This window comes from Myxine glutinosa, chromosome 7 (assembly GCF_964187855.1).
Source record: "Myxine glutinosa chromosome 7, kmMyxGlut1.1, whole genome shotgun sequence".
Lineage (NCBI taxonomy): Eukaryota > Metazoa > Chordata > Myxini > Myxiniformes > Myxinidae > Myxine > Myxine glutinosa.
This window is the reverse complement of record NC_136267.1, coordinates 107,631,945-107,648,154: the sequence shown is the minus strand read 5'-3', so window position 1 is coordinate 107,648,154 and position 16,210 is coordinate 107,631,945. Positions and strand designations below refer to the sequence as shown.

Below are 16,210 nucleotides of genomic sequence, written 5' to 3'. Positions count from 1 at the left end.
AAAAAAGGTGGCAACGAGATCATTGAGCAAAAGCTGAAACAAAAACATCTGGTACGGGCATATCTTTTTGTCTAATCCACTGTAACAGCAGCACGCATTGTTTTCAGCTGAGTTTCTTCACAAACAAAGAACTGAGGCCATGGGAAGTCATATTCTAACGGTCGCCACCGGTCCAGATAACTCAGGTCCGATTTTGGCGAGTCGCTAAGTGACCACGATATCCTCTTGTCCCCGGAACTTCCTGCCATATCCCACGTTCAGAGCCGTGTTACCATATAGAGTGACATTCCCGATATGAGCGAGTATCGTGCCGATGTGCAGTCATGTGACAGATCTTATATTTGGTCAAGCATACTGAGTCACGTGGCCGAGTTCTTATCCACGCACCAATCTCAAGATCAATCAGATCCTCTCAGCCACCACATGCCACTGCTATGATGTAAACAGGATGAGTCAGGAGACCAAACTAGTTTAACACATATATTTAAAAGAATTGCACATATTTACAGGCAAGCAAACAATTCCCATTACCCCTACCATACACTCACGCACTCGGAATATTCACATATTTACAATCAACTTAATCTACAGTGCATTCAGAAAGTATTGACCCCTTCACTTTTTGTACACCGTTCCTTTCCTATGCCATCTCCAGGCATTGCAAATCGTCATTGCTGGGCACCGAAGGGGGCTCGGCAGTGACGCATGCTGAAAGGGAGTACTCAGTTTTCACTCTGTTTGTTTGTTTTCTTTCTTGTTTGTTTTCTTTCTTGTTTTCTTGTTTGTTTGTCTGGGTGATATCTCAGCCATCCTTTGAACTAGGAAGCTGTAATTTCGGCACAGTAGTGAGCAAGTCGTTTGTCAAAAACAGTATTTTTTGTTTTTTGAATAATCAATTAATTGAGGAGTTATTTAATTATTAGCGATTAATTAAGTACTTATTTAATTAATCAAATTTCCTTTCTCTTCTGACCATTACCTCAGGCACCTTTTGAGTTAGGAAGCTGATATTTGGACATGCCAATGACCAGGTGATTTGGCTGCAAAGCCTATTTTTGATTTATTAATTAATCAATTAATCGATTAATTATTTAATTATTCGATTAATGACAATTTTTTTTTTTTTTTAAGTTACAGATTCTGATGAAATGGTGGTGGTTTATGTGTTCTGTGCCCGAATTGATTAATAATTTAATTTTTTAATGATTATTATTTATTTATTTTCATTATTAATCATTTATTTATTTTCTCTCATTTGGCCAATATCTCAGGCACCTTTTGAGCTGGGAAGCTAATATTTGGACATGACAGTGACCAAGTGATGTGGCTATCAAGGATATTTTTGATTTATTGATTAATCATTTAATCGATTAATTAATTTATTGATTCATCGATTATTTATTGATTAATTAATTAATTCTTTAATTTTTTTTTGATGACTTATTTAATTAAATTTCTGAAAGATACATCTTCGGATGAAGCACTAGTGGTTTAGTTATGCTATTAGCCAATTGATTTTGAAAATATTTTGTGATAATCTTTTATTGATTTTAATTATACAATTAATCAATCAATTAGTGTACACCTCTCCCTCCCAATGCAGCCTCAATGAGCTGCACTGCGGTATTGCCGGGCGCCGGAGGAGCCCCGGCAATGCTGCGCTGTAGGATATTTAATTATTTGGCATGGGGGCGGTGTACTTTGAATGTATGTGTACTTGTTTCACATTTTGTTATGTTGCAGCCTTATGCTGAAATCGTTTAAATTCATTTTTCCCCCCATCAATCTACACTCAATACCCCACAATGACAGAGAAAACGGACTTTTATAACGTTTTGCAAGTTTATTAAATATAAAAAACTGAAATATCACATTGACATAAGTATTCCGACGCTTTGCTATGACACTTGAAATTTAGCTCAAGTGCCTCCCATTTCTCTTGATCATCTTTGAGATGTTTCTACACCTTGACTGGAATCCACATGTGGTAAATTCAATTGATTAGACATGATTTGGAAAGGCACACACCTGTCTATATAAGGTCTCACAGCTGACAATGCATATCAGAGCAAAAACCAAGCCATGAGGTCGAAGGAACTGCCTGCAGAGCTCAGAGACAGGATTGTGTCGAGGCACAGATTTGGGTAAGCCTACAAAAAAAAATCTCTGCTGCATTGAAGTTTCCCAAGAGCACAGTGGCCTCCATAATTCTTAAATGGAAGAAGTTTGGAACAACCAGGACTCTTCCTAGAGCTGGCCGTCCGGCCAAACTGAGCAATCGGGGGAGAAGGGCCTTGGTAAGAGAGGTGACCAAGAACCCGATGGTCACTCTGGCTGAGCTCCAGAGATCCTGTCTGGAGATGGGAGAAACTTCCAGATGGACAACCATTACTGCAACATTCCACCGATCTGGGCTTTATGGCAGAGTGGCCAGACGGAAGCCTCTCCTCAGTGAAAGACAGATAAAAGCCCGCTTGGAGTTTGCAAAAAAGCACCTAAAGGACTCTCAGACTGTGAGAAACAAGATTCTGTGGTCTGATGAAACCAAGATTGAACTGTTTGGCTTCCGTCTGGCCACTCTTTTTTTTTGTTGTTTTTTTGTTGTTGTTGTTGTTGTTGTTGTTGTATACAAGATCGAGGCTCGTGAAAGAGCGAACATTAATCACACAGAAAGACAAACAGACACATAAAACAAATAACATCGGGAGCGGTAGACAAGATGGGGAGAGAGGGGGAAGGACACAAACACAACATTTGAGAGCAGGGACCGAGAGACATGGAGACATCGAGAGATCTGTGGGAGGGAGAGGGCTTTGGGGGGAGGCATGTGAAAGGGGGGGGGGGTGGGAGAGGTATAAACATTTGGACACTGCCAGGATTTCCAGGAAAGAAGTTGGAATTTCAAACAAGGTGGATCTGGGGTGAATTAGTGGGGGTAGAAAAGATCAAGGTTTTGGATGGGGGAAGATAAGAGATGGTGGTGAACAGCTGTTTTAAAGACCTGGAGGGAGGAGAGGGATTGAAGGGAGTGTGGGAGTTTGTTCCAGAGGCGGGAGAAAAGAGGAATGAAAGAGTGAAGGTGAGCAGAGAGCCGAGATTTCGGCAGTTTAACCATCAGAGGGTTGCTGGCAGATCTTGTGCGACCTGTAGGAATATTTGGGGGACAGACCACAGAGAGAGCTGGGGGAGCAAGGCCGGAGAGGAGTCGGTAGAAGACAGAAAGACCACCTACCTGCCTGCGGTGAGTGAGTGAAAGGCCCTCAGAGATAGCTTCATCGCGGGAGATTCCAATGATTTTGAAAGCTTTGGATTCAACAGCGTGAAGCCGAGCCAGGTGTGAGGCAGGAGCACCAGCCCATAGGGGAGAACAGTATTCCATTGAGCTGCGGATGAAAGCCTTGTATGTGGTGAGGAGCTCAGGTGTGCCGAGGAAGGACTTCGCACGACGGAGGATGCCCAGTCGGCGACTGGCTTTGGAGGCCAGCTTGGAAATGTGGTTTTCCCAAGAAAGATCATGGCAGATAGTGAGACCCAAAAGCTTGAGCGACAGAACTTCTTGGAGAGGATTGTTGAGAAAGTAGATGGGAGGGTTGTCCAGTCGATCTTTTCGGAGAGACATAGTAAGAGAGTGAGATTTGTCAGGATTGAAAGACATGTTCCACTTGTTTGACCAGTCTGTGATTTTGTCCAGGTCTTCAGAGAGTGAGGAGGCTGCAGACTGCCGATCTGAGGGAAGAGGAATGGAGCGGCAGAGAGTGGAGTCATCAGCAAAGAGATAGAGAGGATTTTCCAGAGAGTCGGAGAGATCATTGATAAAGACCAGAAAAAGCACAGGGCCCAGCACACTTCCTTGGGGAACTCCAGCCTGAACAGGAAGGGGAGATGAGAGAAATCCATTCAGGGCCACACGTTGACTACGACCAGAGAGGAAGTCCGCAAGCCATGCATGGAGATTTCCATGGATACCATAGGAGGAGAGTTTGGTGAGCAGAGCTGGGTGCCAGACCGTATCAAAGGCACGTGATATGTCAAGGGAGACAGCTCTGATTTCCTGTTTGGCATTGAGGACCTCCATCCATTGTTGAGAAAGCAGAAGCAGCATGTCCAGAGTAGAGTGACCTGGTCTGAAACCAAATTGATGATCAGAGATCAAGCCATTGGAGAAGAGGAAAGATTTCATATCCGAAGCAATGATGGATTCCATGACTTTGCTGATAATTGGGAGCAGGCTGATTGGTCTGTAGTTGCAAGGATCTGTTTTTGCACCTTTTTTGTGTAAAGCGGTAATGTTAGCTGATTTCCAGGATGCTGGCAGATGACCTTGAGCAAAAGATAGGGTGAAAAGAACAGAGAGAGGAAATCTTCTTTCTTTATGGCAGAGTGGCCAGACGGAAGCCTCTCCTCAGTGAAAGACACATGAAAGCCCGCTTGGAGTTTGCTAAAAAGCACCTAAAGGACTCCCAGACTGTGAGAAACAAGATTCTGAACCCCCCCCCCCCCCCCCCCCCAATCATAATTTTTCTCTCTTTTGTAACTTTTAAAAATAACTTTCCTAAATGAAGATCTTAAATTAGAACAGCAACAAGCTCATAAACAAAGCAAAATCACAGCAGCAGCCTTTTCAGATCACAATATGTCGAAAAGTAAATAAATAATTAAGATACAAATACATTCAAAGCACACTGCTCTCATGCCAAATAAATGAACAGGAAAGAGCAGAGATTACAAACCCTCACCAGGATGTATTTTCATGGTTTTGAAGGCTTTTGTGTGAAAACAAATATGGCGGCCGAACAACGTGACCGACAACGTCATCATTATTTTTTTTCTGAACTATTTTATTCCTAGATTATGCTCAAGAAATTTCATCTTGATCGGATGAAGTTTTGTACTTGTCGAATTATGTCATAATGGAGGCACCTATGACCTCATTATTAACATATTTTATTCCCCATGGAGAGTCCTTTACAATGAGCCATGTCTCAATTTTTTCTATGCAGCGCTTTCAGAGGTATAGAGGTGGAAATATTTTCGGTTTCTCCAAGATGGCGGCCGAATCACGTGACCTATGATGTTATAATTATCATAAAAAAATTTATACAGGTGGAGTTGTACCAATGGTGAAAATTTCCTGTCAATCGGACCAACGTTTGCAGAGAAAATCATATTTATTCTGTGCGGACAAACAGACAAACAGTCAGACAGACAGACAAACAAACAAACAAAAACTCAAATACAATACCCTCTCCTCAGGCAAGGGTAATAATATATTCTCCAACATGTGACATTGCAGGAGACTGGTGATGCCATGGTGCAGCACATAGACGGAATTGGGAGGGAGAGATGTACAATAATTGTACAATAATTGTACAATAATTGCGTGATGTACAATAATGGTGTACAATAATTGCGTGATTAAAATAAATAAATAATAATGGTGCACAATAATTGCGTGATTAAAATAAATAAATAATATTCATAAAATAATTAATTATTTAATCAATTGGCGAATAGCATGCCGAAACCACCATCATTTTATCCACATCTGTAACTTTTTGAAAATTAATTAATCAATGAATCGAAAATTTAACTAATTATTTTATTAATCATTCCTTCAAAATACAGTTTACAGCTAAATCACTTGGTCAATGTCATGTCCAAATATTAGCTTCCTGGCTCAAAAGGTGCATGAGATATTGTCCAGATGAGAAAGAAAAGAAATAAGTACTTAATAAATCAATATTAATTAATAATTATTCAATTAATTGATTCATCAAAAAATAGAAAATACCATTTTTGCCAAAGCACTTGTACACCATTGTGCCACATTTTAAGCTTCCTAACTCAAAGGATGGCTGAGATATCACGTAAACAAACAATAAAACAAACGGAGTGAAAACTGAGTACTCCCTTTCAGTGCACGTCATCGCCAGCCCCCCTTAGACACCGGCAATGACGTCATACAGTGCCTGGAGATTAAATAGGAAAGAAGCCGTGTACAATTAACAAATCTATTATGTAAGTTGAAGTCCGTGTCTGTCTGTGTGTCGGTAGTTGCTTTTGGTGCTGCTTTTGCTTTTCTATTCTGGGTTTGAATCCTGACCCAGCTATAAACCATCTTCCCGGTGTTTTACAGACTGTGTGGTTCATCAATGTGTGCGCTGTCCCTCCGATGGACGGTAAACAGGGCGTCCCAACACTGACATTAGTTGGTGGACATGTAAAATATCCCACGTTGTCCTTCGCGAAGAGTTGCCGGTACCTTGGGCAAATTACAAACTCATTCGCTAACCTTAGTCCAATGTCATGCATGACCAGCCGGTTCACGAAAGACTTGATCCAAACTCCCTTGCTCCCTCACCTCCCCAGATCAACCCAGCAAGAACGTGGGACTTCAAGCAAAGCAAAACATGATCTTTCACTGGCCATAGCTCTTCAATCATGTAACAATAAGGAAGTGAGGACGAGCTGACGAGAGGTTTTGTTATACTGTAAAAAAAAAAACAAAAAAAACATGAGAAGCTCAGGCCCCCTCAACGGACCCCAGGCCTCAGGGCACCAACCCCCCCACCCTCTCCCCACCTCCTCCTGTACCCCTCACCCTCCCCTCTCATCGGCCCTGGGTACAAAGAACTGTGTCTTGACTTATCCTTTTCAGGTTTGGTTGGAGATAGCACTCCTGGCGGTAATTAGCCAAGGCAGTGGATTGACCTCTAATAGATGATAGGGTGCAGCGCATAATGTTGGTTCGCTCAGTCAATTGTCATTCTTTGCACGACTGAGCTGTTTGCTGTTCGAAAGAATATTTTAATTATCATGGGGTATATTGCATAAAAACAAAGTTTGGCATTTTTCAGATGGACGTAAAGACTAGGAATCCATATGCTACCATTAGTTGGTGGACCATAGGGATACCATGACCTGTATTTCGATGACAACTAGGTGAGCTATATCATCGGCATGGTGTCCTTCGTGAAGGGTAGGCGAGGTTTCGCCAGCATACTGAACAAATTCCCAATTTCTGCCCTTACTAATGCTGACTCAGTTCCCAAAACTTCTTCCATGCACATCTCACTCTAGCAACCGTTGCCGAGTCTGGTCCTCCTTCGCCATTCAGCATGTCTCCTAGGTAGCAAAATGTTTTCACACCTTCCAGCTTCACGCCGTCTCCAGGAACCAACTCAACATTTCCTCCATCTGCAGCTCCCTCTGTGCACACCTTACACTTGAATGTAGCTGCCACACTTGTTAATGACCCTCTCAGACCACTACATTTTGATGAACCCACTCAGCGCACATTGTACATTGAATGGAGTTGTGTACAGTGTATGTGGGTTTATTCGACCGAGGGCGAGCGAAGCGAGGACAATGCTACTTATTCCAGATACAGTGCCTTCAGAAAGTATTCACACCCCTTGACTTTTTTCTAATATCTTGTTGTGTTACAGGCTGAATTTAAAATGGATTACATCGAGATTTTATTTCGTCACTGAACGACACATAATACGGTATTTTCCATTTACTAGAGTAGCTCATGGTGGTTGAGTATGCACTTTATTGTACAGACCTAAACTCTTCAGGAATCCACTAATTGAAGGTCCAGGAACAATATTTGGTTGGTAACACATTTGCCACTGACGGCGAAATAGCTGAAATGGCCACACCCCTTTTTGGGCCACGCCCCCTTTTTTGCCGTGACTGTATCTACAGAACCGTTGGACCTAGGAGGTTGCCCGACCACTCAAAATTTGCGCAATGGCCACATTATGGGGGGTCAGTAATACATTTTCATATCCAAAAGTCAATGGTTTTTAAGATAATTGCCAAAAACCGATTTCAACATGTTACGAACTACAATATTATTCGTAATTGTTCCTGTTCCTGTTCCTATTGTTCAATTACTTGATTCCTGAAGAGTCTAGACTAGACTAGAGTCTAGACTAGAGTCAAGACTAGAGTCTAGGCTAGAGTCTAGACTAGAATTTAGTCTAGAGTCTAGACTAGAGTCTAGACATGGCTAGAAATTCCGGTCATGGGTGTTTTGTCGTTGAGCCTGCAGCCTTTGGCAAGCTCGTTGTAGAGAATAGTGTCATGACTGGAGGTCACTATTGCAAAGGCAAGGAGGGAATGAGTCTTGTATCAGAGGTGATGACAGTTCTTATGTTTGAGAAGTTTCAACCTGACCAGGACAGTACTAGTTGTGAATTAGACCAGCAAATAGAGACCATGGAAACTAAGATGCAGCAGGCTTTAGATAGTGACCATACAGAGTTCAGAGAGATTTGGGAAGAAAGCAAGATCTTACATGCAGACTTGAAGAAGTATTTCACCGAATGGAAAGAAACGGCCTGTAATGAGAATGTGAGGTACTGGAGCTTGTTTCTGGATGAGCTGTATCCTATCCTGAGAGATCTTACACACTCTATTCGGCAAGGCGATTGGCATCTTTTCGTTTCAGCTGTGCGGAGGTGCATGCCTTTGTTCTTCGGGTTTGGCCGGACAAACTATAGCAGATGGGGTACGCTGTTCCTTGAAGATTGCCTGGACCTACAAAGGAAGTTCCCGGGTATCTACAGATGCTTTACAGATGGTGGATGGGTGATGTACCACACTACCCGACAAGGCAGTGCAGTAGGATTTGACATGGCACTCGAGAAGTGTTACAATAAACCCGCCAAGGTTGCTGGAGGTATCATTGGGATGACCAGACAGAAAGAAGCAGTAGCCTTATGGAATCTCCTAAAGCATGAGAAAGATCTTCATGTGGCACAGCTGCTGGAATGGTGCAACTTGGGAGACAAAGATGACAGTGAGCTGAGCCTACACCATGAGTTCAATCCAAGTTCTACGAAGATTGGCCATGTTCGTGCAAAGGCCCTTCTGGATTACATAAAATCCATCAACAATCCGTTCGACGCTGGAATCAGACTTCAGAACATCTCTACTGGAGCTGACATTCCCCAGGAGGTTGTCGACGGATTACTTGAATGCCTGGAAATTGGTGAGAAGAGTTATGAAGAGTTTGTTGAGACCAGATTTCAGGATAAGGAGAAGCACCTACATGATACAATCCCTACCAACCGCAAGACTGTTTTCGTGAAACGTACTTCTACTCCGTTCACAGCGAAGAAATCGATGGCGAAAAAGGATGCAGCGGAAACGGTTAGGTACATTGACTATGCTAGAGAAAGAGGGTACAGCATGCTAGAACTCCTGAAGTATGAATTGACCAGCACATCCCAGTTCCTCACCACTGAATGTAAAGATGGCATCAAATTGAAGAAGCCCGATAAAGCCTCCTTAGCCAGGGAACTTGTCAGTCGCCTTCCACAGGAGACGAGGAATGTAAAGAGTGACGCTCAGATGACAATAGTGGACTTCATGGCACTTGTGCGTAAACTACCGATGAAAAAGATGGGCCTTCACACATTCGGGGAATTGGCTGAGAGTCTTTCCAACAGGATTCTTGCTACAGGCTCCGTGTCCACAAGAATAGACATTATTTTTGATGTTTATCAAAAATCATCAATCAAGCAAATGGAACGGGCACAGCGAAGTTCCTCAGAACAAATCACAATCACCATTCGGTCTGACAATCAGAAACTCCCTGTCGATCTTGATATGTTCTGGAGCTCAATGTTGAACAAAGTTCGGTTGCAGGAGTATGTCTTCAAGTGGATGCTGCAGAATGTCGAGTCGGACAAGGAAATATTCTTTGGAGGAGTATATGGGGGTGAATGCAGGAAACTGTTAGCTGGCACTGAAACACAGATCGCAGAGCTCTCAAGCAACCAAGAAGAAGCCGACGACAGAATCATGTTCCATATTAATGATGGTGTTGTGAAACACGGGGTTCAATCAGTCTTGGTCGACTCGCCTGACACAGATGTCTTTGTCAACCTCATCTTCCACTTCAACACAACCTGGCAACTACAAAAGCTGTACGTGAAGCTTGGTAACCGGAAAACAAAGAAAACTGTACCAGTCCACATGTTGGTTGATCAACTGGACAACGGTTTGGTGTCGTGTCTCCCAGCCATTCATGCTCTCAGCGGTTGCGACAGTACCAGCAAGGTGGGTCCAAAGCTGCCTGGCCTGAAAGCATCCATCGATCTCTCCCTACTGGAAGGGTTTGGTGTAGAAGAACTGTCACCACAAATAACAAGCAATGCTGAAAAGTTCCTTGTGTCTGGATTAAAGAAGACCGACTGTTCCACTTTCGATGAATATCGATGGGAGCAGTACCACAACTCCAAGAAAGAACTGGACTTCAACCAGCTTGTGTGCTGTTCATCAACGCTACGAGAACACATAAAGCGAGCATTTCTTCAGTGTAAGATGTGGTTGCAAGCCCCAACTCCTGCCGTCACCAAACCAGATCCACTCCAGTATGGGTATGAAGCAACGGACGTTGGCATAACACCAGTGATACTGCCAGTATCGTGCAGGCCCGATGACCTGCCTCCTCCATGCAAATGCCCAAGAGCATGTATGAGTACCAAAACGTGCACTTGCAGAGACAGGAACATTAAATGTGTCACGTTTTGTGGCTGTAGTAAAGGCGAAAAGTGTAGAAATCCAAATAAGTAAATTCCAAAATAGGATGATGCAAAAGGTATAAGTGTCATATAATGTTGTGGCCTTGGTGGTATCATACAATTGTAGTTCGTAACATGTTGAAATCGGTTTTTGGCAATTATCTTAAAAACCATTGACTTTTGGATATGAAAATGTATTACTGACCCCCCATAATGTGGCCATTGCGCAAATTTTGAGTGGTCGGGCAACCTCCTAGGTCCAACGGTTCTGTAGATACAGTCACGGCAAAAAAGGGGGCGTGGCCCAAAAAGGGGTATGGCCATTTCAGCTATTTCGCCGTCAGTGGCAAATGTGTTACCAACCAAATATTGTTCCTGGACCTTCAATTAGTGGATTCCTGAAGAGTTTAGGTCTGTACAATAAAGTGCATACTCAACCACCATGAGCTACTAGAGTAATTGTATTAATCGCGCTTATTTATCTGCAAAAAAAGTTAAAAGTGGGGAGCGCCTTTATATAATGCCGGCAAAATATTCAATCGGGTGTTTCTCAAGCTTTTCGGTTAACGGTTTGTGACCCAAGTGACATTATGCTCAGTATTCAAAATGAGTGCTTGGATTAATTTTTAATGCTGCCCCTGAAGCACCTTCTGACTAATGTAGCAGCGTGATTGTCAAGTGAGCCTCGTCACGAGCAAAGTAGTTTGTTTCAACAGAGCAGGTGAGTAGATGAAAGTACCAGGAAAACACGGATCGCTTTCGCTGTCGAGAGAGACAAACAGCTTTGTGACGTTTTAAAAATCAAATAAAGTGTCGCCATAACGTTGTTTTTTTTGGTTTTTTTTGTATACTGAATCGAGGCTCGTGAAAGAGCTAACATTTATTTCACAAACAAATCAACCAGACAAACAAAATATACAAAAAGAGGGAGCGGAAGACAAGATGGGGAGAGAAGGGGAAGCACACAACCACAACATTTGAGAGCAGGGAGAAGTGTGGGAGGGAGAGGGCTTGGGGGCAGGAGGCGTGGGAATGGGGGGGGGGGAGTGGGAGAAGTATAAAACACAAGGGGACCGTTATAATAAAGAGTATTATGTTTGATTTGCATTGCTTTGGTGTGAGATATAACATTCAGTATCTTGTGATTATAGTGTGTGGTGAGAGTGCGGCCTACATCACACAGGGAAGACCGTATATACAGCCCTCAATGTCAAATATGGTGAAAACTCCAGTTGAAAATACTATTATTTTTGGGGCTCTTAACCCATGAAGTGCTGGATGTACTGGTTAGAAGCTCAAAAATGCTTTTTTTGTCATCGACTGTTATCCACCAATTAGAAGCAAGCTTTCATAAGTTGCCCTGGGTATTATACATTGTAAGAAAGGTCATGATTCGTTATTTAGGTTGTCAGTTTAAACTCATTTGTTTACAAATAGTGGCTAGAACACGCCCATATAATGACCATATTTGGTATGGCCACAATTGTGGCCAGTCGATCTGTGTGTGGTCGGAAACGATCAAGGCACAACGTGCTTTATGGTTTAAGAATGCTTGAAAATGGATCCATAATATCCAGGCCCCCTGAGCCACCTGTATCTTGCGGTTTGGTGCTGAAATTATGCCTCTGAGGCCTATGTGGCTCTGCAGTGACCCAACCCTCGGATAGTCTCGATGCCGGCGAGTTGAATCCTCTCTCTCCTGCCAAAACGGTTGAATCCTCACAAACTGCGTGCCCCTGTTTGTGAATGTGGCGGTCTCAGTGATGTCCTGGTACATGAGCTTTTGGGCCGTTCCCATTGTAGCGAGGAGGCATCTGATGATGGGTTTGATCGGCAGGGTTTTGCACAGAGATTGTGATGGAAGATTGGCATCATGCCCGTGCCCTCCTTGGGCTGCTGGCTAGGCAGGAACTGTCCTGATTTCCATGGAATCGGCTCCTGGCTGAACTCCTTGCTCTGTGATGCATGCTTCTCCTCGGGTTTGCCGACCACGTTTTGGGCCTGCTTTGGCGTCGCAGACTGGCACTCCCTTTATGCCACGGCTGCCCTCCCTCTGCTCATGACTTATATGTGTGCTGTCGGGCCCACCACTGTACATGGTCCTGCATAAAATGTAATAGTTTGCCCATGTACTACTAAACGGAAAGTTTTTGAAAGTGTCAAAAAGGTGAATTGTGTTCTAAAGTGTTCAAGCATATAATTAACTTGAAATAAAATAAAGATTTTAAAAGGTCGTCAAAAAATATATATATATATATATTTGGAAGTTTACCGCCGTTAATGCAGCGTCTTTTACACCACCCTATTTGAACACATTGCATTAGTTATTCATGCGTATGTTATTTTTGTCCTTTATGACATCTCTAAAAACAGTAAGTTTCTCATTTGGAATGATTTTCATTTATTTTGACTGCCAGACAGGTAGACAGAGTAAAAAGAGTACCTCACTCCTCTCCGCTCACGTGCGATCCGGACAAATTCAGAGTCAATGTACTGCTGAATTACAAACTTGTCTTCCCATCATTTTCCGATTCGTATTCAAATATAAGTCAGGTTCACTGCTTTTTCGTTCAAATTTTTTGGAGATTAGCAAAACTATACATTTTTGGAATATTCAGAGCATGAGGAATCCAAAAATTAATGTTGGCATTTGCGTAGACACCTTTGTGAAAATGACACTCCGGACAGTGATGAAGATCTGTAAAAGCATATTCCTGAACGGTATAGACCTAGTAGATCCTGTGTATAGGACTTATAGTTCAATCTGATACTAACAAGGCTGCTTTCTTGCTTTATAAACCCCTACCTATAACTTCAAAGGACTTGCAATTTCATGTATTATGTAATATAGTTATATCACAAATATCAAAACAATGGTTTTTAATTACCTTTGTTATTTTGTATTTGTTACCTAATCCTGAGCACTATTTTGAGGCCTTTATTGGATTCCTTGACCCAGAAAACATAGGATTGGCATATTTAATTAAATTTCTAGGTTGACTAGAAGCCGAGATAGCGCAAAATATGTATTTTATGGCGGCCATGTTGAAAATCCAAAATGGCGGCCATGCAGGTGTCTGTGCAAATGCCAACATTGATTTTCGGATTCTCCATGCTCTGATGATTCCAAAAATGTACAGGTTTGCTAATCTCCCAAAATTTTGAACGAAATTATATTTGTTAACATAGTAAACCTGACTATAATATTCAATCAAAATTAAGTTGTTCCTCTATCATAACTAACGTTTGTAAACAGACAGACAAAGTGACCCAATTGCTTAACCCCACTTTTTGCTTTGTGAGCACAGGGTAAATACGAGTTCCCTTTAAACAAGAAACTTCAACACAAGAGGAAGCCATTCGGCCTATCAAAGGCTGTGCGAGTGTTACCAACTTATGATTGCCCGTTTTAGAAATCATTTTTAGCTCTATCCTTTTAAAATGCGGAAAGACTAGCAAGGAAGCAGCACGTACCATTTTTTAAGTCTTTGGTCTGACTAGGCCGAGGTTTTAACCACCGATCTCCCAGACTCAGATCTCAGACCAGAGACCACCTAACTAACTCAGATCTCAGACCAGAGACCACCTAACTAACTCAGATCTCAGACCAGAGACCACCTAACTAACTCAGATCTCAGACCCAGATCTCCCAGAGCATACGCTCTCACCATCACACCACCAAGGCTGGTGAGAGGTGAGAAGAAGAAGAACAATAAATGCAGAGGATGCTGTCTGTGGTGGTGCTGCTTTAAATTTAAATTGCGGAAATAAAATAAAATACTACAATGGTGGTCACAGGGGGGGAGGGGGAGGGGGGAGGTGGTGGCATATTCCAACCCGTATGTGCATACATTGTACATACAAGGGGGGAGGGGTGGAAAGGGATTGTGTTGTGTGCAAGTTCGTACTGGTGTATACATTGTTGTACACAAGTAGAAGAACAGTAGGGGGGGGTGGGGGGCGTGGGGAAGGGTTAAAGAGAGGAGGTCGTGTACCAGCTTTATGCTGGTACTAGCAGAAGTACCCGGCATTGCCGGGCGGGGGAGGGGAGGGGGAGGGGAGGGGAACGGGGGGGGAGCGAGCCCCTTGGCAAAGCGAGCGATTTTTTTTTTCATAGCGTCATAGCGTCCATAGCGTCATCACGTGATCGCTCTGAGCGAATCAGCGCCCACCTGCTCTGATTCCGTTGATTCCGTGTGCTGAAGTAAATATGAATAAAAAATATGGATCGTCAAATATTTTGAGTTCGGCCATGTTCGTCCCAGGCTCAATGGCCATGTCTATGCCAAATATCAAGCACGTAAGCCTCTCCGTTTAGGAGTCTATCGGTAACATTACACACACACACACACACACACACACACACACACACACACACACACACACACACACACACACACACACACACACACACACACACACACACTTTTATATATATAGATTTACATGGTACATACAAAGAAGCTGGTTACTGGTAGGAGAGTGGTGTCCGTACGTTAAATAGACAGGTTGCCTCGTTCCACTCCTACCCCCTCCTCTCTCAGCTTCTTCCTCTTCATCGATTACCTCCAACCTTCTTCAGGCGCGGACGTAATATGTAGACGATCCCTCCTTGTTGACTATGTTATGCGATGCAACCGGCAATGGTTATATAGGTTGTGTCGGATGCCAACTGCCAAGAGGAATGCATTTATCGGTCGTGTCGTTCTCGTGTTTGTACGTAGCAGGTTTCAGTAAATATCAAACACGAATGTTGTTTTGTAATGTAATACTATAATGGGTAAAGAGCGACGTTTTTGACGTAAGTACAACTTAAAACTCCGCGACAAGACGAGGATAATTGTCGGGCCTATACCGATATATCTACCACAAGAAATTAAACCATATTACAAAATAATGAATGTCGCTGTGGCGTTATGATTTCAGTGTTAATGCCGATGCCGAGTAAAGTAGGCGATTATTACCAAGAGAAGGTGACACGAGGCGTTGTGCAGGTCACCTGGCCGTGCCGCCGCAAGGACAACGTCTGCTGAGGAAAAAGCGCGGGTACATGAGGTGTGGTCGCGCACCGGCACGGCCGACAAGCGGCGGTTCCGCGTTTCCCGCCGAGTGGTCCACCCAAGGGGAAGGGCCGAAGGGCACGTGTGTCTGTCATCACGGGGACGGGCCGCCGGCTATGCGGAGGTACTCACGGTCGCGGGAAAGAGAGCGGCGTCGCCGCGTGCAGGACGGGGCTCACCTGCTTGTGCCGGGACCGCGGGACGAGACGAGGCTGGACGTGAAGTTGCTTGGGCGGGGTGAGGGGAGGTGGGAAAATTCCGGGGCGAAGTCGAGACGCAGAGGGTGCGCCGCGTTCACGCGGAGGAAATTGGAGAAGAGGACACCGACGACGTCACCGTGCCCGTGGTGGAACATTTCGTGGAGCACGTGACTGATAGCTCCGGCTCGTGGTCGTGGAGCACGTGACTGATGCCTCCGGCTCGTGGAGCACGTGCTCTCTCACCCAACGGATTGTCCGAACATTAATAGGGCTCGCGGTAAACGCACGTGTCTCTGGAATGCAGTTGTCTTTCATTTCGCCCACGTGGTCTCCGATTTGCTCTTTCAGAAACTGAAAATAGATTCGGTGTTGGAGAGGAGGGGGCGAGGGGGGCGAGGACAAGGGGAAACCC

General features: G+C 43.7%; 1 protein-coding gene across 8 annotated transcripts in view; it reads right to left on the bottom strand.

Moving 5' to 3' along the window:
• GPD2 (glycerol-3-phosphate dehydrogenase 2) overlaps positions 1–15,912 on the bottom strand; it is a 274,919-nt gene extending 259,007 nt beyond the window's left edge. For 5 of the 8 annotated variants that reach the window (XM_068123093.2, XM_068123084.2, XM_068123092.2 and 2 more), the window contains exon 1: positions 15,778–15,912. The gene's annotated coding sequence lies outside the window, so the exon portion shown is untranslated. The other 3 variants (XM_078782094.1, XM_068123086.2, XM_068123085.2) reach the window with 3 other exon arrangements.
• Between the last annotated feature and the right edge of the window lie 298 nt (positions 15,913–16,210).